At 34.4% G+C, this 24,840-nt stretch overlaps 2 protein-coding genes and 1 long non-coding RNA gene across 3 annotated transcripts in view; all 3 read left to right on the forward strand.

The window, feature by feature from the left end:
* Positions 1-24,840, forward strand: part of LOC128171686 (multiple epidermal growth factor-like domains protein 10) — a 295,355-nt gene that overhangs the window by 191,968 nt on the left and 78,547 nt on the right. The window lies entirely within an intron of this gene.
* Positions 1-24,840, forward strand: part of LOC128171697 (teneurin-4-like) — a 127,488-nt gene that overhangs the window by 25,770 nt on the left and 76,878 nt on the right.
* Positions 17,430-20,416, forward strand: LOC128171707 (uncharacterized). The gene is made up of 2 exons (XR_008242130.1): positions 17,430-17,882; positions 20,149-20,416. It is a non-coding gene; the product is annotated as an uncharacterized LOC128171707 (long non-coding RNA).

Below are 24,840 nucleotides of genomic sequence, written 5' to 3' on the forward strand. Positions count from 1 at the left end.
AATGATAATAAACATAATATCCATGGGGAGAAATGGATTTTTTTTATACAGAATTTACAAGTATTATACTACATTGTCAAGATAGTTTGTATTATGACTCCATTAAGCTGATTTTATCATACCTATTGTTACTCAATTAAGCCATATGGTCCATGGACCTCTTTATTACTGTATAGAGGGAAATATTCACCCTCGTTTTGTTTTCGCCCCTTTCGCCTTTGTTGTCAGGGGGTGAATTTAAGACTGGGCAAATTCTTTGTTGCAAATAATATCCCTGTTATTACAACTGCATCTGGACGAATTCAAGATGGGCCGAAACTGCAAGTGTAAGAGGGCAAAAATTACTTCTTTGCAGATTTTTAGACTATTTTTTATGTAATGTGTTCTAGAGCTACCTACTAATTGAGAGAGAGAGAGGTTACATTTTTTTGTCTATTTGGCTAGAGAGAGACAAAAGAGTTTGTCAGTGTCACTAATAGTGTTTGTCCTTGTCAGTTCAGAAATCCACAATGCAGTTAATGAGGTGTGACCACCCTAATGTTTACCAGGTAGATAACAAAGGATCAATTACAAGCTCCAAACACAATTCATTCAATTTAATGTAGCAATTAAGGTTTCCTCAAAAATCTTTGTTTATTGTGGATAATATTTTAAGTATAAAATTTGATCAAATTGATTCAAATTTTACTTTTCAATATATCAATAACAACATAACAATTACATGTATGATAGTTAAAAGCGCAAGGTCAAGATTTCACTTGTAAATTTCCAAGAAAAAACCCTTTCACATTTATGAATTAAACACTGAGCTCTCTATGTTGCTTATAATTTGAATAAGCAGTAGAAATTATAAAATGTTATCTTATAAAGATATATGAAGTCTCAATTTTTCATATCATTTATAATGAAATACCCTTTTAACTCTAAAACCAAATCAACTTGAAGAGTTTATACAAAATGTTCAGAAGTGGTAATCATTCACATTTTAATGAAACAAAAAATTATTAAAGGTAATCGATTATTACTCGATAATATGCAATGAATTTATCGATTACATTCAAATACAAGACAAAAATGAGTTAAATCGATTTATAATCGATTACGCAAAATTCCCCTATGTAACCGATTATTAATCGATTACATTTTTAGGTAACCTGAGTCACTTTGGTGACATATTCCAATTGGTCTTCATCGTCGTGCATTGTGCTTTAATAATTTTACATTTTTAACTTCTTCTTGAAAACTACATGGACAATTGTTACCATTTTTGTTTATAATATACATAAATATACAAAAAAGCCAAATTTTCAAAAATCTTCTCTTCTCCTATACATGTGACCAAAAACTGAATGCATGGTTATGATGTCCATGAAACCCTTTACCAAACTTGTGAAATTGGTGGCCCCTGGATCAGAGGGGTTCAGGTTTTAGGGTGGGGTCAATTTGGCCATATAATAAAAATGTATTTAAAAAAGTGTGAAATTTTCTTCTCTACTCTCATATGTATTTGAATAAAAGTGAATGCATGATTATGATGACATGGACTCAACTTCCTAAGTTGTGAAATTCATGACCGTGGCTGATGTCCACAAACTCCTCTACCTAATTTGTGAAATTCATGGCCACTGGGTCAGGAGTTCAGGTTGGGGGGGGGGGGGAGGGGCAATATGGCCATATACATGTAGTGTTAATTTTTTACAAAATCTTCTTCACACATCTGTAAGAAAAACTGAGTTCATAATTATGATTGTAAATTTCATGTCACAATGAATATGGGTTTTGACTCTAGGGTGGGGCAAATAGATGTATGCTGTTAATGCATATAATGTTTCATAAAATTTATCTTCTCTACTCTTACACCTGTCAGGAAAACTAAAATCATAATTTTGTAGACCAGGAATCCCTCTAACAAAATTATAGTATAATTTATATACTATGGCAATTAAATCATTATCAGCAATACAGTGTACATGTATATAAAGAACTTTGAGATAATCTCGCTTCACAATTTGAATGAATTGTTTTAGAGCTTGTTATTGTTCAAGATTTTAAGATATGATTTCTTAAATTATAAACTACAATTAACTAAGAAAAACGCCATAAATTTTGACATTTAAATTTGAGTTATTAGAGTATTTCTCAATATATTTTTTTATTGATATCTTCTTCTAAGAGAGATCAATACCGTATTAAAATGGCCATGACCATCTTAAGTCCTCTTAAGTGGTAGTGCCAAATCATAATAAATGCAGATAATCAATTTTAGCTCACCTGAGCTGAAAGCTCTAGTGAACGTTTCTGATCACTTTTTGTCCGGCGTCCGTCTGTCTGTCTGTCCATAAACTTTTTACATTTTCGACTCCTTCTTCAGAACCACTGGGGCGATTTCAACCAAACTTGGCAGAAAGAATCCTTTAATAAAGGGAATTCAAGTTTGTTAAAATAAAGGAGCAAATCCTCTTTTAAGGGGAGATAATTAAAATAATTGAAAATTTGTTGGTATTTTTCAAAAATCTTCTCAAAAACCATTTGGCTAGAAAAGCTGAAAATTATGTCAAAGCATCCTTAGGTATTGTGGATTCAAGTTTGTTTAAATCATGATCCCTGCACTACTGGCTCTGAAAACCCCTGTCCATATGAAAATCCCCTGTCTTTCCCTGTCACCCCCTGTGTTTTCAGTGTCATCCCCTGTGCACCCCCTGTCAGCCCCTGTACACAACCCCTGTACACCCTGTGATCCCCGGTACACATCCCTTGTGTGCCACTGTAAGCCCATGTCACCCCCTGTACGCCCCTGTCATCCCCTGTAAGCCACCGTATACCCCTGTGCATGCCCCTGATATCCCCTGTTTGGTCTTTAACTGCTCCCTAAAGTAAATAAATAGCTTTAAATTAATTGGGATTTATAAAAATTTATATTTAGCATTCATGTTTTAGACGGTGCTAGTTTTTCTATGCATTTCATAGAGGGCAATATTATAACAAACATGAATAATCCTGACCCAACATTGACACAAATCAAGATATACTAGTATACCGCTAAACCGCTTATTTTATTACATGTATATAATCAAATGACCGTTTTTTGTAATTTGTAAAAAAAAAAAGTGGAGGAGTGAGGGAAATCTGCAATGTTCTGTGCCATGTAACCTGCCTGAGCTAAAATGCATAATAACACATGATCTTCTCTCTTTCTCTCTCTCTCTCTCTGAGTATCTATATAAACTCATCAGGCTACATGTGTAAAAAACACTAGCTCTACATTTACACGTTTATGTTTACATGTATGTTGTGTATGTTCTGTCCAGGGCCGCGGAATGATAAAGAATTGGTAATGAAATTAGGATTGCATGTTTACTTATTAAGAAATTAATTCCCGAGTAAACTATATAATTAGTAAATTTAATTCAAAAACAATCCAAACTCCCTCTCTCTCTCTCTCTCCCTCTCTCTCTCTCTCTCTCTCTCTCCCCCTCTCTCTCTCTCTCTCTTTCATGATTAACCAGTTTTTTTTTTAAATTCCCAATATCCATATAACCTCCTACATGTATAGAAAACACATTTACATGTTCTGACCTTGGCAGCATATTTCTGTTCACTGGCAATTAAATAAATTATGTTGGATATCTTCCACTTTGCAGTAGAAATTAAGATATATGAAAATTAGATTTTAGAAATCGATGAAATTGATTATGAGAATAATCATCAGTTTAAATTCAATTCAAGTGTCCAATAAGCTGCTCAGAAACATATTAAACAAACATACTAAAATAGGCAATTTTCTTAGGCAAAATTAAATGCTTAACACCATGTGCCGCGCTTGATCTTAGTTTGTATTGTATTATTTATTACCAAGAATCATACGATTCATAGGTTTAAGATATATACATAAGTAAAGTGTACATAATTATATATGTAGACAATTTTTAGAAATAAATAATTCACTCTATGTTGAACTTTTATGACTGTTTTTCAAACATTAGGGAGTTGCGATGTTCCCGAACTCTAAAGGACTACATGCCCCGATGATTTTCACGCCTATCGAAAATAATCCATGCCTTCACCTGAGGTTTACCACCCGGTGAATCGCAAGTCTTTAGTCGTTAGCATGATTAACTATTAATGATTTATTAACTAAAACGTGATTTCTAAAATTACGATAACAGTTGTCTTGTGATTCGGCGCTGTTTAATGCAAAAATTGACTTATAGCTCAACATATAACACATTTTATTTGAATAGTTGAATTAAGAAAATAATATTGAAAAAACAACAACCAGTCAAAAGCCGTACAGGGGATATCAGGGCATGCACAGGGGTATACAGTGGCTTACAGGGGATGAGAGGGGTGTACGGGGGTGACAGGGGCTTACAGTGGCACACAGGGTCTGTGTCCAGGGGCTGACAGGGGATGACAGTGAAAATACAGGGGATTTTCATATGGACAGGGGTTTTTAGAGCCAGTTGTGCCGTTCGGAGGGTAGGGCCACAATGTGGGGTCGAATTTTATTAGGAATATATAGAGTATATCTTTAAAAATCTTCTGTGAAATTTATCAGCCAGTAAAGCTGTAACTTGTGTGGAAGCATCCTCAGGTAGTGTAGATTCAAGTTTGTTCAAATCATGATCCCTACGGGTAGGCTGGGGCCACAATTGGGGAGTCAAATTTTACATAGGAATATATAGAGAAAAATATTTAAAGATCTTCTCAGAAACCGATTGGGCAGAAAAGCTGAAAGTTGTATTGAAGCATCCTCAGGTAGGGATAATTCAAGTTTGTTTAAATCGTGATCCCCAGGGGTAGGATGGGGCCACAATGGGGGGGGGGGTGTAAAATTTTGACATATAAATATATTGGGAAAATTTTTTTAAAATCATTTTCTAAAACACAATTTGTCTAGAAAAGCTGTATCTTTTGTCAGTTCAGATAGTTTGGGGGGGGGGGGGTCCAATTTTTACAAAGGAATAAAAATTTAAATTATTCACTCACTTAAAAGCTCTAATGTTATTGTATATGGCAAACTTTGTGCAAGCATTTAGACATATTGTTGATTCTTTGAAATTGTTTAGACTTTGGCTTCTTGACAATTCCACAGCCCCATAAGGTGTTCAAAGTTTGATGTTGGTTTATATTCCATATATAAACAGTTGTTTAGGTCTGAACATCTTCTCGAAAACTGCAATGCGCAATATTTGATATGACTGTAAAATCATCCTGTTACAAAGGCTCAATGATAAACATAAGAATATGCAGGGGATTTTTTTTTTACACAGGGTCTATTATACGACATTGTTAAGATATTTTGTATATGACTACGTAAAGCTGATTTTATTATGTCTATTGTTGCTCAGGTGACTTGACTGATGTGGCCCATGGGCCTCTTGTATTCTATGAGCTATATTAAAAACAGCACTAAAACTGAATTTTTCCAAAGAATATGTGCATCACAAAAGATTCAATACTGATCGAAAAAGTTATTATAATTACATTGATAGTTTTTGATGTAATCAATAAAATTACAATTTCAAGTAATCGTAAACCGATTACGGATTACTCTCAAGTAATTGTAATCAACTAATCATTACAATCAATTATGATAAGTTGATTACAATTACCTCATGCCTGCACTCAAATAGAAAAGAAGGTCAATAATACAGACATTGTTTTGAAAACTTATTATTTTACCGTTATTTTTTCTCAGATGCCAAAGAAAAAAGCTGTTAACACTCGACAGAAGCGTGAAAGAGATAGAGATAGAAAGAGACAGAAGAGGTGCAAATCTGTTACTGAAGATGTCCAACTCGATCAGACCTTGACAACGTCCTCTATTCCTTGCGGGACAGAGGAGGAAGCTGTCTCAGCTTCTCCCGGTAATTTTCCGGGGCACGGTTCTATGGGGTTTCCGCCTAAAGAGGAAAAACCCCTGGCCAGGATGCAGGCCTCGCCTAGAGTGAAAATGCATTCATCTGCCCCGAGGTTGCCATCTCCTCGGGGAAGTCTGTTTGTCCGTGAGCAGGACAAGGCACCGTCCCCTGACTCCCTAGAAAGGGTTTGTGCTCCACCGAGGGCACCTGGACCGGACACCGTGCACGTGTCTGGACCAGCAGGTCGGGCGCAGCTGGAAACCTCTATGTATGGAGGGACCAGCAGGAAAACAAAAGATGAGGGCAACTTGAGGGTAAACAAAAAGGAAACTGAAAGGAAATCAAATAGAAATGAGAATGAAAACAATGAGAAACATGCTATTTCAGATCATGATATTGACGAAAACAAGACAGAAAGAAATACAGGTCAGTGTTTGCAGAAATCATGTAAAACAGATTACTTTGATTTAACTTATTCAGTACAGGGCTCATTTCATCAAGCTAATCCTTTGTTTGAAGAAAATGCTGGAACTCAATGTGTTGCAAATTGTTTAGCTGGATTAGCCTATCACAAATTTAAAAATGCAAAGAATTGGACTACACAAGATATGGACAGAGTGTTAATGACAAGGAATGAGTTGTATTCGTATCTGCAAAAGAGCTCATCAATTACTGAAAGGTATTTGCTTGTGGAAGAATTACCTGAACTGTTTGAATGTTTTAATCGATCATACCAATTCCATGCAAATGAATCACTTGCAAGTGTTATTTTGGCTGATGATGAATTGAACTATGCAGAATTTAATGCATTGCCTCTAGATGAAGCTCTACAGGTTGCTCTTGCAGAAACTGATGGTTGCTTTGTTTGCTTTGGTGGTAACACCTTTTTAATAGGTAAAACAGAAAGTGGATATTTTGCTTTCGATTCTCATTCAGGGTCTTCTGATGGAATGCTTAGTATGTTTTGAAAAAGTACAAGAGTTTTACTTCATAATGTAGGTGAAGTATATTCACACATACAAAATCTTGCTCTTTCAATGAGATATTCAAACAGCGTTGAATGTAATTTGACTGGTGTGTCCTGCAAAATGAACTCTATTGAATATGTCAATAACAAACTAGAGAACGATCAATATACTGATGAACTATTTAAAAGGGCTGTGTCATTAGAAAACACGAGTATTGAAACACATGATCAAAGTGAGGATGTTGTGTTTGTTAGTCAAGAGCAGTTTCAATTCAGTTTTTTCCCATTGAATTTAAGTATGAGACAGAATCTTTGTCAAAAACTCAATGTCCCATACATATCAAACAGAGATTCAATTGATATTCAGTGTTCTAAAACAAACATAACTACGCCAAGACTAGAGAAAGAAATCTTGGGAGATGTAAACTGTTTTTTCAGAGCTGTTTCATTCAGTCTTACAAACTCAGAGGATTTTCACAATGTAATGCGCAACGCTATCTGTAAGCATATGATGGAAAACAAACAGTTATTTCAACCATTTGTAGATGATGAACAATCTGTTGAAAGTCACATGTCTTCTACACAAATGACACAAGAAGGTACATGGGCTACTGAGATCGAAATATTTGCTACAGCTCATTTACTAAACAGCGATATCTACACATTCTCTGGAGGAAGATGGATAAGATTTTCAGTGAGTGATGTACAACCTGATGAGCAAAATAAAACAGGAGCACTTTACTTTAATCACCGCCAACAAAATCATTATAATGTTGTGCTCTCGGTTAATGGAGAAGAGTCAAACTTGACCCAAATGCCATCTTTTAAAAGTTCAGTTGAGTATGAAAAGCGATGCCGGAACCGGACAAGAATGCAAAAAATTAGACAATAATCGTCAGAAGTACAAAAAAAAACATAGTTATGCAGAGCAACGGAAACAGTCTTTGAGAAAGAAGTACCAGAATGACATGAATTTTAGAAATAAAAAACTCAAAGCAGCTGCTCAAAGATATTTGGATGATGAAGAATTCCAAGAAGATATTAGAATTGTTAGCAAACAAAGGTATCATTCTGACATTGGCTACAATATCAAAACAAAAGAAAGAAACAAAATCAAATATCAAAAAGATCCTAACCATAGACAAAGACTGAAAACAAGAATTCTTGAAGCATATGCAACCGATGAAGGATATAAGAATGCTTTGAAAAAGAGAAGTACTGAGAGATATGCGACAGATCTTGATCACAAGCAAAACGTCAGAAAAAGAAGCACTGACAAATATAGAAATGATGAAGAACATAAAGAAAAATTAAAGAAGAGAAGCATTGAGAAGTATTCAACTGACAGACAACACAGAGATGACGTCAAAAGGAAAAGTATTCAGAAATACGAATCAAACGCTGAACACCGAGAACATGTCAAAACAAACAGTAAATTGAAATACAAGTTAGATGAAGTGCACAGGATGCGTGTCAATACTGCAAGTACATTGAAATACAGGGAAAATGAAAACTTCCGGAAAACAAAACTTAACGCAGCAGCTGAAAAGTATGAAAATAATGATTTGTTTAGGTCAAAAAGGAAGGCTGCAAGTAAAAATCGATACGATTCCAGTCCAACAGCAAAAGCACAAACAAAAGAGAGGATAAAGAAACAGAGAAATGATCATCGAGCTAGATTGGAAAATCAGGAAGAAACTATGAAAGTATTTAAAGAAAAGGCTAAGCAAGGCATAGATTATTCATGCTGTTGCTGTGATCGACTCTTATTTAAAAATCAAGTTCAAAAGTGTGAACGCCACTTTTATACCAAAAACGTACAGACAGCAAATGTTGCAGAGATTTGCATTCAAGAAAAGTATTCCCACCAGTGTACAAGGACATGTCCAGAGAATTGTATAAAATCCAATTTATGGATTTGTTTTACATGTCACAGGAAAATTTTGAGTGGAAATATCCCAGCAGAAGCTGCAGCTAATAAAATGGCCCTTGAAGATATTCCAAAAGAATTTGAAGAACTAAACAGTCTTGAAAAACACTTGATTGCGATACACATTCCGTTTATGAAAATTATGGCTCTTCCACATGGAGGTCAACAAAATATTCATGGACCAGTTGTATGTGTTCCATCAGATCTGAAGAAAGTTACAAGTTTACCAATGAAACCCGATGAAGACCTGTTACTAAGAGTGAAGCTAAAGAGAAAGCTGAATTATAAAGGATACATCGAATACCAGTTTGTCAATCCAAAACACGTATTTGAGGCATTACAGTATTTGAAAAGAAACAATCAATGGTATGAAGATGTAGTAATAGACACAAACTGGAATGGAAATGTTGACAGTTGCCATACAACAGCTGAAATTGAGGAACAATTATCATACGATGATGAACACCAGCAGATTGCGACAGATTCTTGTCTACAACCAGTTGATATTGCTCAGGTGGTTCTGGATCATTACTTCGATGATATTTATGATATTGCTCCAGGTGAAGGAAATAATCCGATAAGAATGTTACAAGAGCCAGGTAATGAGGCAAAAACATTTCCGTACCTCTTTCCTACTGGAAAATTTTCGTGGAATGACGAGAGGGAAACACGATTTACACTGTCAAGATACTTCAACAATCGTCTTATGAATACTGATGACAGATTCGCAAAAGACAGCAGCTACATCTTTTTCAGCCAGTTTATGTCTGACTTAAATCAAGTCATAGAAAAGACACAAATATCTGTCAGAAAATCTGTTAGGAGACTGCAATGTGACCAAACTATGACAGCTAATATGGTACAAAACCCCGAAATTTTATCAAAGTTGATGAAAAATGACGAGGCTTTAAGGTTTATGCAACCCATCCGTGGAACGCCAGCATATTGGTCAGCCGCACAAAAAGATCTTTTTGCTATGCTTCGTCAGCTAGGAATCCCAACGTGGTTTTGCTCATTTTCTGCTGCAGAACATAGATGGAATGATGCAATTTCAACAATATTGAGACAGTAAAATGATACCAGAGACCCTTCTATGTTAGACTGGAGTGAAAAAAATGAAGTGCTGAGAAGTAATCCTGTCACAGTTGCTAGAATGTTCGAGCATAGATTTCATGTTTTTCAAACAGAAGTGATATTTTCACCATCACAACCCATTGGAAATGTTACTGATTATTTCCAGAGAGTTGAATTCCAACAAAGAGGGTCACCCCACATGCATTGCTTATATTGGGTAGAAAATGCTCCAAACCTTAATGAAGACGGAGAGGAAGAAGTATGCAATTTCATTGACAAATGTGAGTTGTGCATTACCATCTGACAATGAAGATTTGGAACTCAAGGATATTGTTTTGTCTGTACAACAACACAGCAAAAACATTCCAAGTCGTGTAGAAAAAAAGGCACAGAATGTAGGTTTAATTTTCCTAGACCTCCTTCTGCATGTACATTCATCAACTCTCCGAATGAGGAAGACAACTTCGAAAATGATGCGGATGCACTTTATTTCAAAGAGGAAGAGTCAAAGGCTAAACAAATCCTTTTACAAGTTTGGAATGAAATCCAAGATGATCAAAACGGATTGGAAAACACAGAACAGGTTTTCGAGAAGTTAGGCTTGACACAAGCTCAGTACATGGAAGCACACAAACGATAAGCAAAGAAAACCTCAGTTGTTCTTAGGAGAAACCCATCCGAATTATGGACCAATCAGTATAATCCATGTCGTTTGAAATGCTGGAATGCTAATATGGATATTCAGTATGTTTTGGATCCATTTAGTTGTATAGTCTACATAATTTCATACATATCAAAGTCTGAGAGAGAAATGGGAATGGTGTTAAGACAAACCAAAATAGAGGCAGAAGAAGGTAATGAAAGTGCCCGATCAGCCTTAAAGAAAATTGGCTCTGCGTATTTAAATCACAGAGAAGTGAGTGCACAGGAAGCTGTATACCGCGTTTGTAATCTAAAAATGAAGGAATGTTCGAGAAAGGTTGTTTTTATACCAGTTGGGGAGAATCCGACTAGACTCACAAAACCATTGTCTCAAATCAAAAGAATACAAAAATCAAGAAAAACCGATGAAATTGAGGAAGAAGATGATGAAGACATATGGATGACAAATATTGTAGACAGATATGAAAGTCGACCAAATGAACCGTTGTTTCAAAACATGTGCCTGGCAGAATTTTGCTCAGAATTCAGAGTCCTTGCCAAATCACAGGTCCCAGAGACTAAAAATGAAAATGTGTTTGAACTGCAAAATTCAAAAGGATTTATTCAGAAGCGAACACGTGCCAAGCCGGCAATAATACGATACCCAAGATTTGATGCTAAAAAAATGCCGGAAAAGTATTACCAGTGCCAATTACAACTGTTCTTGCCTTACTGGGGAATTAATCAACTAAAACCACCAGGCTATGATCAATATGAGGCATTTTACGAAAACGGGCACGTGCGAATATTAGGAAAACAGAAATTGCAATCTGTCAAATCCATTGTTGACACAAACAGAGCAAGGTATGCCCAAAATGAAGATGTAATCGCAGAAGCACAAGAAAACTTCGAACAGATCGGGGAGCCAGAAGATGCTTGGGCTAATCTTTGTCCAGAGACAGAAGTAATGAGACATGAATGCTCTAGAGATAAAAATGTTGATCTAGACTTGAATGCTACAGAAGAATTGCCAGACATGCAACCTCAAAATAATGCTGATGTTCTTTACAAGGTAAACCAAAATACACAGTCAAGAGAACATATCACTCATGTTCTACAAAATTTGAATGAGACTCAAATGAATGTATTTTACTTGGTGAGAGATTGGTGTTTAAAGAAAAGCTTCGGCGAAAAACTTGAATCGCTGCACATTTTCATAACTGGCGGAGCAGGAACAGGCAAGAGTCATCTAATTAAAGCCATACATTATGAAGCATCACGCATACTGGAAAAAAACTTGACAGCTCCCGATAGTGTTTCAGTTCTTCTTACAGCTTTCACAGGAACAGCTGCATTTAACATCGGAGGAAATACTATTCACCATTTGTTTTCTCTGCCAAAACATATGCCATTGCCTTATGAACCATTGAGAGAACAGAGTCTCAGTGAAATGCGAGTTCAACTTTCGGATCTTCAAATTCTGGTCATTGATGAAATTTCAATGGTGTATAAAAGATTATTATACTATATTCATGAAAGACTAGTGCAGATTAAGAAATGCAAGGAACCATTTGGGGGAGTGTCAGTAATTGCCGTTGGAGATTTCTATCAGCTTCCGCCTGTGAAACAGCGCAAAGATGAACGTCTCTATAAGGATAGTGCTCTTTATCCTTTCGATTTTTGGCTAGACCTTTTCAAAGTTGTAGAATTGACAGAAATTATGAGGCAACGACAAGACATTCCATTTGCAGAGGCATTGAATTCACTTCGAACAAGAGAAATAAAACAACCATTAGAAGAACAAACTAACGCTATCTTAAACGAATGTTTTTACGAGAGGGGCCAGACGATGTCCTTCATGTCTATGCAACAAATGATGAGGTTAATGCTTATAACTTGACAATGCTTAGAAAAAAATGTGACGACTTTGTTGAGATTGATGCTCAAGACTCCACAAAAGATAGAACTACAGGAAAACAGATCGTAAGAGATAAGCCATTGACAAGCTCTAAAACAGACAGTCTTCCAAGCACATTGTTATTAGGACTCGGTGCAAGAGTGATGCTCACAAGAAACTGCAACGTAGACGATGGCCTTGTAAACGGAGTTATGGGAATTGTATCAAAATTTGTATACGGTCAGAGACATGCACAAAACACAGTTGTTGCAATAGGAGTAACCTTTGATAATGAAAATGTTGGGAAGAAACATGGAAAAGGAAATAAAAATGGAAATATTGTTTTAATTGAAAGGATTCATGAGGATATTATGTCCCAGAAAACAAAAAATGTTGTTCGGCATCAGTTTCCGTTACGATTGTCATGGGCCTGTACAGCGCACAAAGTGCAAGGATTAACAGTTGATAAAGTAGTAGTTAATTTAGACCGGACATTTTCACCCGGACAAGGTTATGTTGCGTTGAGCAGAGTTACGTCAAAAGAAGGATTATTCATTGAATCAAATAAACCTGAAATGGTACAGAAAAGGATTTATGCTGATCCAGAAGTCAATGCAGCTCTAGAGAAAATGCCGAAATTAACACTCCCAAACGCTGAAACATCAGATAATGGCATATAGATTTATCTTCAAAATATTCAAAGCCTTAGCAAACATTTCAATGATCTTCAGATGGATTTTCGATGTAAAAATGCAGACATAATCTGCCTAACAGAGACTTGGCTGAGACCTGGACAAAACGTGAATGTTTTTGAAATAAATGGTTTCAGATTTCATCAAACGAATAGAGCGGATTCATATGATTGCACAAATACACAAGTTTCTCAACTGCATGCCTCAAAAGGCGGTGGTGTGGGTGTCTACATAAAAGAAACCGCTTCTAATAAAATAGTTAGTACACTTCCTGTGAAAAGTATTGAAGGAATCTGTGTAAAATGTATGCCACAAGATATTGTCGTTGTCACTGTATATCGCCCCAACTCCTTGGATGTTACAAAGTTTTTGATGCAACTCGAAAAGGTGATTACATATTACAAATCTCGGTGTAAATTCTTTGCATGTCTTGGAGACTTCAATGAAGACGCATCTTCTGCAGGCCCTATTCAGACTTTTATGATTAACCATGGTTGTAGGCAAATCGTTAATTTCAAAACAACAGAAGGAGCTACTATTTTAGACCATGTTTATTTGTCAAATTCTTTAATGGCAAAAGTCGAAAGGGTATCAACTTACTACAGTTACCACGATGCCTTAATTTTGACCATCACACCAAGCAAATAGATATTTGCGGAAATTCTATTCTTGCCCCCTGCTAAAACTGGTTACAATTTTTTTTTCAGATTTCCATTTCATCTGTGCAGATTTATACCAAAAATTTCAAAATCGATATTTTTGCACTTAAAATATATATCCTATTTGGGCTATTATGTCTCAAACGGGTTAGTATATCCTATTTGGGCGATTGGTCCCAACTTATATAATGTCTTAAAATTTGCTGACAAAATGATTAAAGTTACGAAAGAATTCATTTCATATTGATTATATAACGACAGACACTTTCAATTAGTGACAAAGATTTCGTTAAACGGCCCTTTAAGGAGATAAAGGATCAACCCCTAAATGTTCTTTCCCATATATCTCATGAACGGTTAAGACTTGTTAATAAAATGTGTTTAAAATCAAATGCCCTTGCATTCGATATCAAGAAAAAGAGACTAACCGAAAAATAAGTGGCCCAGATGGGTCTCAAGTCTTTTATCTATGACTTTTTACTAAGAGATATTCTTTGAAATGTCTTGAAAGCAAATAAATTTATGTTACAGTTGTGTATTGGAGCAATGTAATGGTTTTCTTATTTATTACGTAATAAGGGGTTCTTTGGGTTAAAACTCCAAAACTTTAATCACCCATATCTCAGAAAATAAAAATATTTATTGACATGCAGTAGAGAAGAAAACTATTCAAAATGCCACGTACTAAACAATATACAACCTTCAAAAGTTGATAAACGGCCCTCATACGGAGATAAAGGATTGATCTCTTAAACGTTCTTTCTGGTATATCACAAGAACGGTAATGTCTTAAAAACACTTGTTGAACAAAATGTGTTTGAAATTAAATGACCTTGAATTTAATGTTAACAAAAAGGAGCAAACCTCTCAAATTTGGAATCCAAATATGTCTTAAGTATTTTATTTATAGCCGTTTACTGAGAGATATTTTGTAAAAGGTTAAAGAATCAAATATAATTTTCATACAGTTAATGTAATGATTTTTCATGTGTTACGTAAAAAAAATTTTAGGGGTCAAAAGTCCAAAATTTTTAATCACCCATATCTCAGAAAGGAAAATATATTGAATGCAGTATAAACAAAAAGTTGCTCAAAATTATGTATCCAACAATAAATAATCTTCAAAATTTCTTTAAAAGGCCCCCAAAAGGAGATTACGGATCAGCCTCTTTAATGTTCTATCCGATATATCTCAAGAACGGTAACGAATTTCTTAACACTTGTTGAACAAAATGTGTTTAAAACAAAATGACCTTTTATTTGATATTAAAAAGGGGCTAGCCCTTAAAATTAGGGACCTAGATGGGTCTTAAGTTTTTTATCTTTAGCCCTTTACTGAAAGATATTTTGTAAAAGGTTATGAAAGAAACGCAGCACAGTTAAGGCTGTCAATAAACTCCGTTCATACAAAAAGTACGGGAAATGTACATTATGACATCACAGTATATTACAAACCTCGAAAGTACTTATTAATCTATTTACTAGTAAAATTAACTTATACTAATCTTTTAATTAAAAACAACAAATGCTATTACTTACAATTTTGATGTCAGTTATATCGTACACACTGAAAAATAAGCGAGATGTCGTTCTCGCTGTACTACAAAATATGACGTCATATGCTTCAAAATGACGCATTAAGTTAAATCATTGAAGGCTATCGTGCAGTTTTATAGCGAAGAAAAATAAATGTCATACATTAACGGAAAAGTATAAATGAATATTTTGTTTAAAATTATTATTAGTAGAATGCTACCTATATAGTCTTATTTTCATTTTGTTAAAAGAATGCATCGTATAAAGAAGCCACCTCGGTTTTGTATAAAATATCGTATATCTAAAATCTGAGTACCTAAATAAATCACTTAATTGCAAGGGCATACACTTACTTGATCCCGACAAACTTTTACACGTGAATTTGAAATATGCTATGTAACTTAAAAACTTCTACGATCCTTGTAAAATCTTACAAATTAATTATTTTTTAATGAAATTAACCCCGTGACCTTCAAAATTATTCAACATATGCATTATAAATTACTGTTTCTACTAACAAATATTCTTATCTTAAAAAGTTCGCACCGTTTTTCAAAATCTACGATATAACATCAAGTTATTTCATAATTCAGTTGTGAATTTTGACATGATTATGCCCTTGCAATATTGAATTTTTTAAATGACCTCAAAACCACAAATACATCTGCTTGTACCATGCGACTGCCATATCACGTGACCACTATGAACATAAAATATTGTACTGTTATATATATATTTTAGAAATATATTGCATTTGAGTGACTGTTATTGATTTTAAAAAGGACATGCCAGTTTAACTAAAGTATACGTGTTTTCATCACAAAAATTTGCCCATATTTTTATTGACCGCCTTAACTGTACTGCGAAAATTAATTATGATACTTTTACATATCCAAACATTATAATGATTTTCACATGCGTTACGTAATTAGGGGTTTTAGGGACCAGAGGTAAAATTCTTTAATCTCTTTTATCTCAATAGGAAGAAATGCAAGTATTTGAAAACCCAACGTTAAAAAAAAACTGATGCAGAAAAGCATTAATACTCCACTCATTCTTATCATGATTCGTTGCCGAAAATCAAAGTCGAGATAACATATCACCTTCTAAAAATCGGACGGAAGACCTCCTCGTTGCTTGCAACGAGATCGTGTCTAGTTAGGGTCTTCCGTTTCCAACAGAAGACCCTCTTGTTTTTCTTCGGTTTCTTTTTATTAGGGTCTTCCGTTTCCAACGGAAGACCCTCTTGTTATTCTATTGTTTCTTTTTATTAGGGTCTTCCGTTTCCGGAACGGAAGACCCTTTTGTTTTTCTTCGGTTTCTTTTTATTATTAGGGTCTTCCGTTTCCGGAACGGAAGACCCTTTTGTTTTTCTTCGGTTTCTTTTTATTATTAGGGTTTTCCGTTTTTCAACGGAAAACCCTTCTGTTATTCTACTGTTTCTTATTATTATTTTTTTTTTCCCGCAAATTTTGTGCACGAGATTTCTCGAACATTTTTTGTCTGATTGCTATGAAACTTTCAGGGTATTTAGATGATATTAATATCTCTAGACGTTTTTTTCAAATTTTTAAAATTCACTTCCGGTTATGAGTTATTGCCCTTTAATTGAAAATTGGGGGGTCTTTTGTCCAGAGTTGATCTCGGGAACTACAGATGATAGATGCATGAAATTTGGCGAAATTGTCGGTAACATTTTATAGTTTTGCTGGCATGAAAATTTTGGTAATTTCTTTGTTAGTTTTTGAGCTATTTGTCGCCAAAGTTTAAGATTTTTTCGGGGCTGAAATTTTGTTGCTTTTTGTATTATAACCTTTAAACTAAAAATATTTTGTTAATACATATAGAACAAAAGTTGTTTAGAATAACGAGAGCTTTCATTTAAAATTAAGAAAAAAGGGCTGGCCCCTATAATTAGGGGTCAGCAGCTCATACACGTATTTTTCTGATAGCAAAAATCGTTATCATTTTATGAAAAAAAATTAATTCAGTTATTGTTAATATATTAAATAATGTCATTTGGTATCAAATTAAACAAACTCTGTGCTATATTTTTTTTTCAAATTTCATAAAACAAATATGTGAGAATCGTACATGAACGAGTTAATATGTCTACATTGACACACAAGCGAACAAATGCCACATCAAGGCCCAGGCATTTACTGCATTACGTTGTGTTGCGTCTTAGATAAATTGTTGTGATACAATTTCATTTTTTTCATCTATATCATTTATGAATTCAATGAACACACATTATTTAAACGTTCTATGTGCAACTATTTGTCGGGGCGCCCCTGTTTGTAACCCCCGCGCGCGCGCCGAATGTAAACAGTAACGAACGGCATTGTAGAAAAGAGAGAGCCGTAATGCAGAAGAGAAGTTGTGTATTCTTTCGGTGTACACATGCATTTTCAATTTACTGTGAAACATATGAACATGCACAGGGAACAATACTACATATTTGTTTAAGGAGGATATTTTTCTCGTGTGAATCGTTTACGAGGAAATTCTGACAGCCACACTTCTGTCGACGATCAGCCGTTGATAAGCTACGAGTAGCCTAATAAAGGAGAAAATATGGACATTAAAGTGTGTGATTTATGTGGATGTTACTGAAGAAGGTGAGGCTTTTACTCCTTTTAAAGTTTCTTGTTAACTGGTTAAAATTTAGTATATAGTATAGATGTACATGTAAGTACGTGCACACTGTTAGATGTTTTTGTTATGGTGTGGGTGTTTGTTTACTAACGTGTAATTTTTACATGTTTCATGGATGTTTAGACTCGCTCGAGGTTCATGGGGGACTGAAAAGGGTAACTGAATTTATCTATTTAAAAAAATAACAGATTGTGAATTTTCAACTCAAAATTCAAAGCAGGGTCTAATTATAGAAACATGCCATATATTCTTGTGCAGAAGACTCCAAATGTAGTCATGAATACCCTGTAGACATAACTTCAAGTAAATAAAATTGTATACTTCAGACTTCAGAGTTAAAACATGACTTTAATATCTTTATGATGCCGATCATTGTATCATTAGAGAGGTTTAGCAGACCAACGGGTACCCGGTACATGTACTTGTACATGTAGGTTACAAGTTAGAACTATGCCTACCATTCTACCAGTTCACATAATTTTTCTTGTCTAGTTTAGCAGTTATGATGTGTACTTAAATTGTCCTTGTTAATGTTTTAAATGTAATTTTTTATTCTCTTTTTTTAATCTGACTACTGGCAGTACTGGCGTGCGAGCAGTTCTCGACGAGGACCATTTCTCGCTGGTGCACTGTTACATCATATTTTCGTATATAATTTTATGTGTTGATAAAATGACGTAACAATGCACTGGTGAGAAATGGTACTCGGCGAGAACTGATCGCACGCCAATATTGATTAATTACAGACAAAAACTGAAGGTTGCGAGTGTTATTTTTTATTGAACAACATTGTTTAAAATAATTCTTTATATATGTGACGATCAGACCCGTTTGAATACCAGTGCCAGATAGCTCAGTTGGTAAGCACCTGACTAGAGATTCAGGGGGCCCAGGTTCAAATCCCGGTTTGGTCCTTCATTATTTCTCCCATCCTGTTACAATATTGGTGTTGTGACCAACCCCTGGAACTAACAGGTTAACTCGATCCTGCAAGGGATGATCTTCGAGGGTGAAGATCATTTAAGGGGGAGGAATGTGACGGTCAGACTGGTTTGAATACCGGTGCCAGATACATGTAGCTCAGTTGGTAGAGCACTTGACTAGAGATTCAGAGGGCCAGGTTCGAATCCCACTTTGTTCCGTCGTTATTTCTCCCATCTTTTACATATACATGTATATCAGATATATGACAGATGATTAAGGTCATCACATGTTTTGCAAGATGCAATAAGTGTTAAAAACCTTTACTTTACAACAGAATACATTTAAGTGAATATTTATGTTTCTTGTTATTATTTGGTGTGGTTTTCTTGACAGTGTCGCATAAACAATTTACCCGCTCCTAAAACACAAACTTTATTTTTGTGGATTCAGCTTACCGCTGATTGGCTGCTGTTGCAGCAGACAAATAAGTTAGCACGCACAAAACACAATGAACTTATCAGAGAATGAGTTGAGTTTATTTAAACTGTTGGAATTTGGGTATTTTTTTTTTAAATGTATACTTGTGACAAAACATATATGTGGTACATACAGCTGTAGCTTTATGAAGAAAATTTTGGTTAGACCATATATACCTATCATGCAAGTAAATGATATTTACAAAAAACTTGCAATTTATGGCACACGAAATATACGCTAGTTTTATAAAGATTGACATACATGTAATGTACCACATTCTTTGAAAAATAATCTTTTAAAAATTCTTCATTAAGTTTACTCATACATGTTTTATGCTTATTACATGTAGTATTGTTTTTAAAACATGTAATTTATAAGAAAATAAACAAAAACCCACGCTAAATTTATTTGCAAAAAAAAAAACACAGTAGAATTGATAAAAAATGGTATACCAGAAGCTAATACCAGTACATGTACTTTGACGCTGTTCGGTGGGTAATATTCGTTTGTAATTTACGAATTGAAATATTGACTGTTGCACTACAAGTACGGTAATAAACTCTCTCTCTCTCTCAAACTCTCTCTCTTTCTCAATTTGATAAGTATTTATACCTATGAAAATTTTTTAATATTATATTATGACTTGATATGCAAATTTTTGATCTTGTACTGCCTAAATGTTATGTCATGTATTGGGATATGTCATACTTATAACACTGCATGGTCAGTGTATTTTTTACAGAAATACTATGCATATGTTAATGTAAACACAGCTATTACTAGTACATGTATGTAAACACAGCTAATTATTTTTTTTATTTATTTCAGCTCAAAACAGACTCTTGTTACCACATGGCTTTTACCGGTACCTGTTGATTCTTGTGTGTCAGCTCCTGAGATTAACCTGTCACCTCTATCCACATGCATATTCCTTGTGTTCTACAGACTATTTACCGGTAATTCAAATTAAATCCGATAATGCATGAATAATAATGGAACTTGAAGAAAGCATCATGCCATGTTGTGGTTTGTGTTTGATAAGAAATTATGAAAACAAAATTAAGGCTGTTTAAAGAAATTCATAATTGCTGTGAAAATTTGTTTTTCAATAAAAGCATACAATTATGTTTCCTTTATTTTTTATTTCATAAAGATATTTAGATGTGTTTACATAATTGAACCCCCCCCCTCTATTTAATTGTCTGCATTAAGATTACATGTAGGATATGTAAATGTACATTTGACTTTGAAATAACATCTGCTATGATAATTACTTTTGAAATGAACAAGAAACAACCTATTTCTACCTTTCTAAGGTATATATGCATAAAAAAGTAGAAAAACATGTCAAATTTGAACATTTTTCATTGAAATCAACTCTGTCTCCAGCTACCTGGGTGTGTTTGAATTTAATTCTTATTTAAGGCAGATGTCTAACTTGTAGGTTGTAACTTACTGTTTTAGCATGGTTAGAAGGAGACTAGAAATCAGAATAGATTAGATATTCACTAAATATGATTGTTAGCTTACTTTTTTCATGAAAACAAGAAATCATAAGCAGGACAGCTGTCTATTTGTTAATTAAAATGGTACAAATCATACAATAAACAAATAAAGATCAAATTTTAGAATCATTGATGATTGTTTTCAAATATGTGTGAGAAATTACTCAAGGAAATTGCCACACGTTTCATAAAATTAGGTAAAACATTTCAAACCATGACTTTTTATGAAAATCAAAAGATTGGGGGGTGGGGGGTATACATGTAAGGGTATTTCTAAGTGATGTGAAGCTTTTATCATGATTATATCATGTAGGCATATGTTGTATTGAATAAGGTTTCTTTTTAAAGGTGGTTGAACAAAAGTTGACCTCTAAAAGGTCAGGTAAAGATGTTTTACTATGGAGAACCCTGTAAATCTGTGTTTACTAAAGGAAATTGGAAATGGTGGGTTCACTTAAATGGCCATATTTTTATTAAACCTCAATGGAATTGGCAATATGTGGTATTCTTTTTCTCAGAATTGCATTAGCTTTCTTATTCTAAGACAAACCGTCTTTTCATAAAAATGTTAGTGTACTAACTTAAAGGTACAAGGAACAGTTTCGGATAAAGTATCGTCAATATTTTTGTAAAATTGAGAGTGACTGTACTTGAAGGTTTATCATTGTTGCGTAGATTCATGAAATGAATTTTAATGATTATCAATAGTTAGAGGGATGTCTCTTGTTGGAATTGGTAAGCAATATTAAGGCCCCTAATTTTAAGTACATGAGAAGCAGAAATAAATTGTGAAACTTGCGGCTATGACAGATGTGTTGACTTTACAGTGAAATTGAAGGTTACAAACGGGAGGTTATATAACATGAAATGTAGGTGGATGGGATATTATATGCCTATTTAGTATTTACTGGGTATGAGGACAATAGCAAGTTTATTGTCCCCCAAGACAGCAACTATTTAATGAGGCAAAGCCAAGGGAAATAGTTGCTGTGGAATGGGACAATAAACTTGCTATTGTCCGAATAGTCAGTTAATTGGTATTTCATTATGCAGAAGAAAACTTTATTTGTCAGCGATGCAGAATTTCTTGATGATAAACAAATTAGAGTTAAATCAAACTTTGTATTTAATGCGGCGATCTTATTAGGTCAGAGGTGTTCCGAGTTTAAGGTGATATGGGACACTTCCATGTTGTGACGTATTGTTTATCGAAATAAACAATAAAGTTATATTATATAAGTACATGTAGTTTCTTTTCAAAAATGGTCACCTAACTCCTTAGCACAGTGGGTTAGAGGGTTTACTAGGAACCTGTAAGTCATGAGTTCGAATCCCGCTGGGGTTTTTACAATTTTTACCTTTTCAAATATTTTTAAAAGCTATTTTTTGGTTAAATATTGTAAAATTTGAAAATTCTAAACCGGTGAAAAGTTTTCAATTATATAGTACTTTAATCCACATTAATATCGACAGATGTCCCATACCACCTTAAAAAGGAGGGAAATCAAATTCTGCTGATGAATGGTTTTGATGACTATTCACCATGGGCAGATAGCATGGATACTATTTTAAATTAGATAAAAAGGCATGTTTATGCGGGCGCCTTCTAGTGATCAATTTGATTGTTTGTCCATCCGAGATGGCTTGACAGGAGCATAGCTTCTCTCCCCTTGGCCCAATCTGGCTCATACCTCATCCACAGGGTTCCTTTGGTTGAAGGATGTGCAGTGACCTTGAACCATGTTTTTAGGTATAAGGTTAAGGTCATAGCAGAATTATATATATATAAAATCCTTGTCTGGGGCATATCTTTTTTCCCTTTGGTCCAATCTGGCTAATACTCACAGAGTGTCTCTATGGTTAAACGATGTGCAGTGACCTTGCATGAAATTTCTAGGTAACGGGTGAAGATCATATCGGATCATGCAAAAATCCTTTTTTGAGAGCATATATAATTTCTACTAACCCCTATTTGGCGCAGACTTCACATAAGCAGAGCTTTTGAGTAAAGGGTGAAAGGGTGTGTAGTGACCTTGAACCTATTTTCAGTGAAAAGAAACTGTGAAGGTCATACCAGAATTATATTTTTAAAAATCCTTGTCCGGAGTATATCTTCTCTCCCTTTGCTCCAATCAGCCTCATACTTCACCCACATGATGCCTTTGTTCAAAATATATGCAATGACCTCGAATGATATTTGTAGATGAAGAGTCAAGGTCATCAGATCACACAAAAATCCATATTTTAAGAGCATAGATATACTCTCCTTTTAGCCCCTATTTGGCTAATATTTTACCTTTACAGAGTTTATTGGTTAATGGCGTGCAGTGACCTTGAACCAAGTCTGTCAATGTGAAGGTCATAGCAGATCTTTCTAAAATTAGTTTAAGACAGTAGATTATTTTCCAAATATGCTTAATCTTGGTCAGATTGAACAAAAATGCATGTATGTTAGGGGGAATGAAATTGAATTAAAAGTTCTATGCCAGCTGGAAAAATTTCAAGTTATAGGTCAAGGTCAAAGCAGAATTCTCTGAAATAACATAAGCGGGGCCCTTTGAAATGTTCACCATTTCAATGTTGTCTGGTTCATAGTAATTTTACATAGAAAATATTCACAGAAGAACAGTAAACTTTACTTCGATAAGTTTTGACAATTAATGACGCAACGAGCACACAGTACGAAAGGTCAACCTTTTGAAAAGCAGTGAAGAGGAAAAGTTGCTCAGAATTATGTTTTAAACAAAATTGATTTTTTACATAAATTTTAATTTTGCATTCTGGGTTAAGAAAAAAGATGTTAGTTCAAGGTAAAGTAAACTTGTACCTAAAATGAAGTCAAATTTGTTAAGTCGTACTTAAACACATTGTTTTTTTTTGTTAAGTCGTTCTTGAAATGGTTAAGGGTTTTTGGTTAAGTCGTACTTAAAAACATTCGGATCATGTTAAGTTGTACCAAGAATCATTCGATTTTTTTTATCTTTTTGTACTTAGGTTTCTTTGTTACTAGATTAAGAACTCTGCTTCTTAGACGTACTTCTAGCGTTGCTTTCGACATTAGCGGAAAACCCACTCGTTGCTTTGCAACGAGCTTTGCTCTAGTTATTATACTTTTTCTTTTTTTTCTGACTCCTTTTTTGCTTCATAACTCAAAAAGTTTTCAACCGATTTCAATGAAATTTCCGGAGATTTTAGCAAGATATCGTCCCTCAAAGATGTTAAAGTTTTAAAGACAACGTCACTTCCGTTTTGACGTAACGTCATTTTTTAAATTTTTAAAAAGTCATTTTGTCCGGGACTTTTCTCAAAAATGCTTTAAGATAGAGGCTTGAAATTTTCAATGGTTATGATTTGGTCGATTTCCCCCTGTAATGAGGCTATATAATAAATATTCGTCACTTCCGGTCGAAACCGGAAGCAAATCAAATTTTTCGAAAAATTGAATTTTTTGATCAAACAAAAAACGTATACGTAGTTTGTAGAGCTTTTTATGCTTAATCTAATGCTGAAAACCGTTTGAAATTTGGAGGATGCATTACAGAGATATCGGGGTTTAAAAACTGATTTTCCCGGAAATTTTGATGCCGCGTTCTTGGTTTCAAAAATAGTGCAAAATTCACACTGAAAGTAACTTCTACTGTAACAATTCGTACTGATAATAAAACTTTATTAAAAAAACATAAAATTAGATGCATATTGTAGAGTTTGCAAAGCTAAATACAAAACTTAAATTCGTTTTAAAATCGGATACTGTATTGCAGAGATATCGCGGTTTAAATATTGATTTTTCCGGAAATGTTGATTCCTCGTTATTGGTTTAAAAAATAGTGCAAAATTCACACTGAAAGTAACTCCTGCTGAAAAGATTTCGTACAGGTGATAAAACCGAACTCCTTTTTTATATAGTTAATCAGAGTGTTTATTGAAACAATTTCGTTAATTCGGTCGATAATTACGTTGTTAGTTTTTAATAGTCTTAATAGTTTAAATCGAAATAATTATCGTACGATTCACC

The sequence above is a fragment of the Crassostrea angulata genome, chromosome 2 (assembly GCF_025612915.1).
Source record: "Crassostrea angulata isolate pt1a10 chromosome 2, ASM2561291v2, whole genome shotgun sequence".
Lineage (NCBI taxonomy): Eukaryota > Metazoa > Mollusca > Bivalvia > Ostreida > Ostreidae > Magallana > Magallana angulata.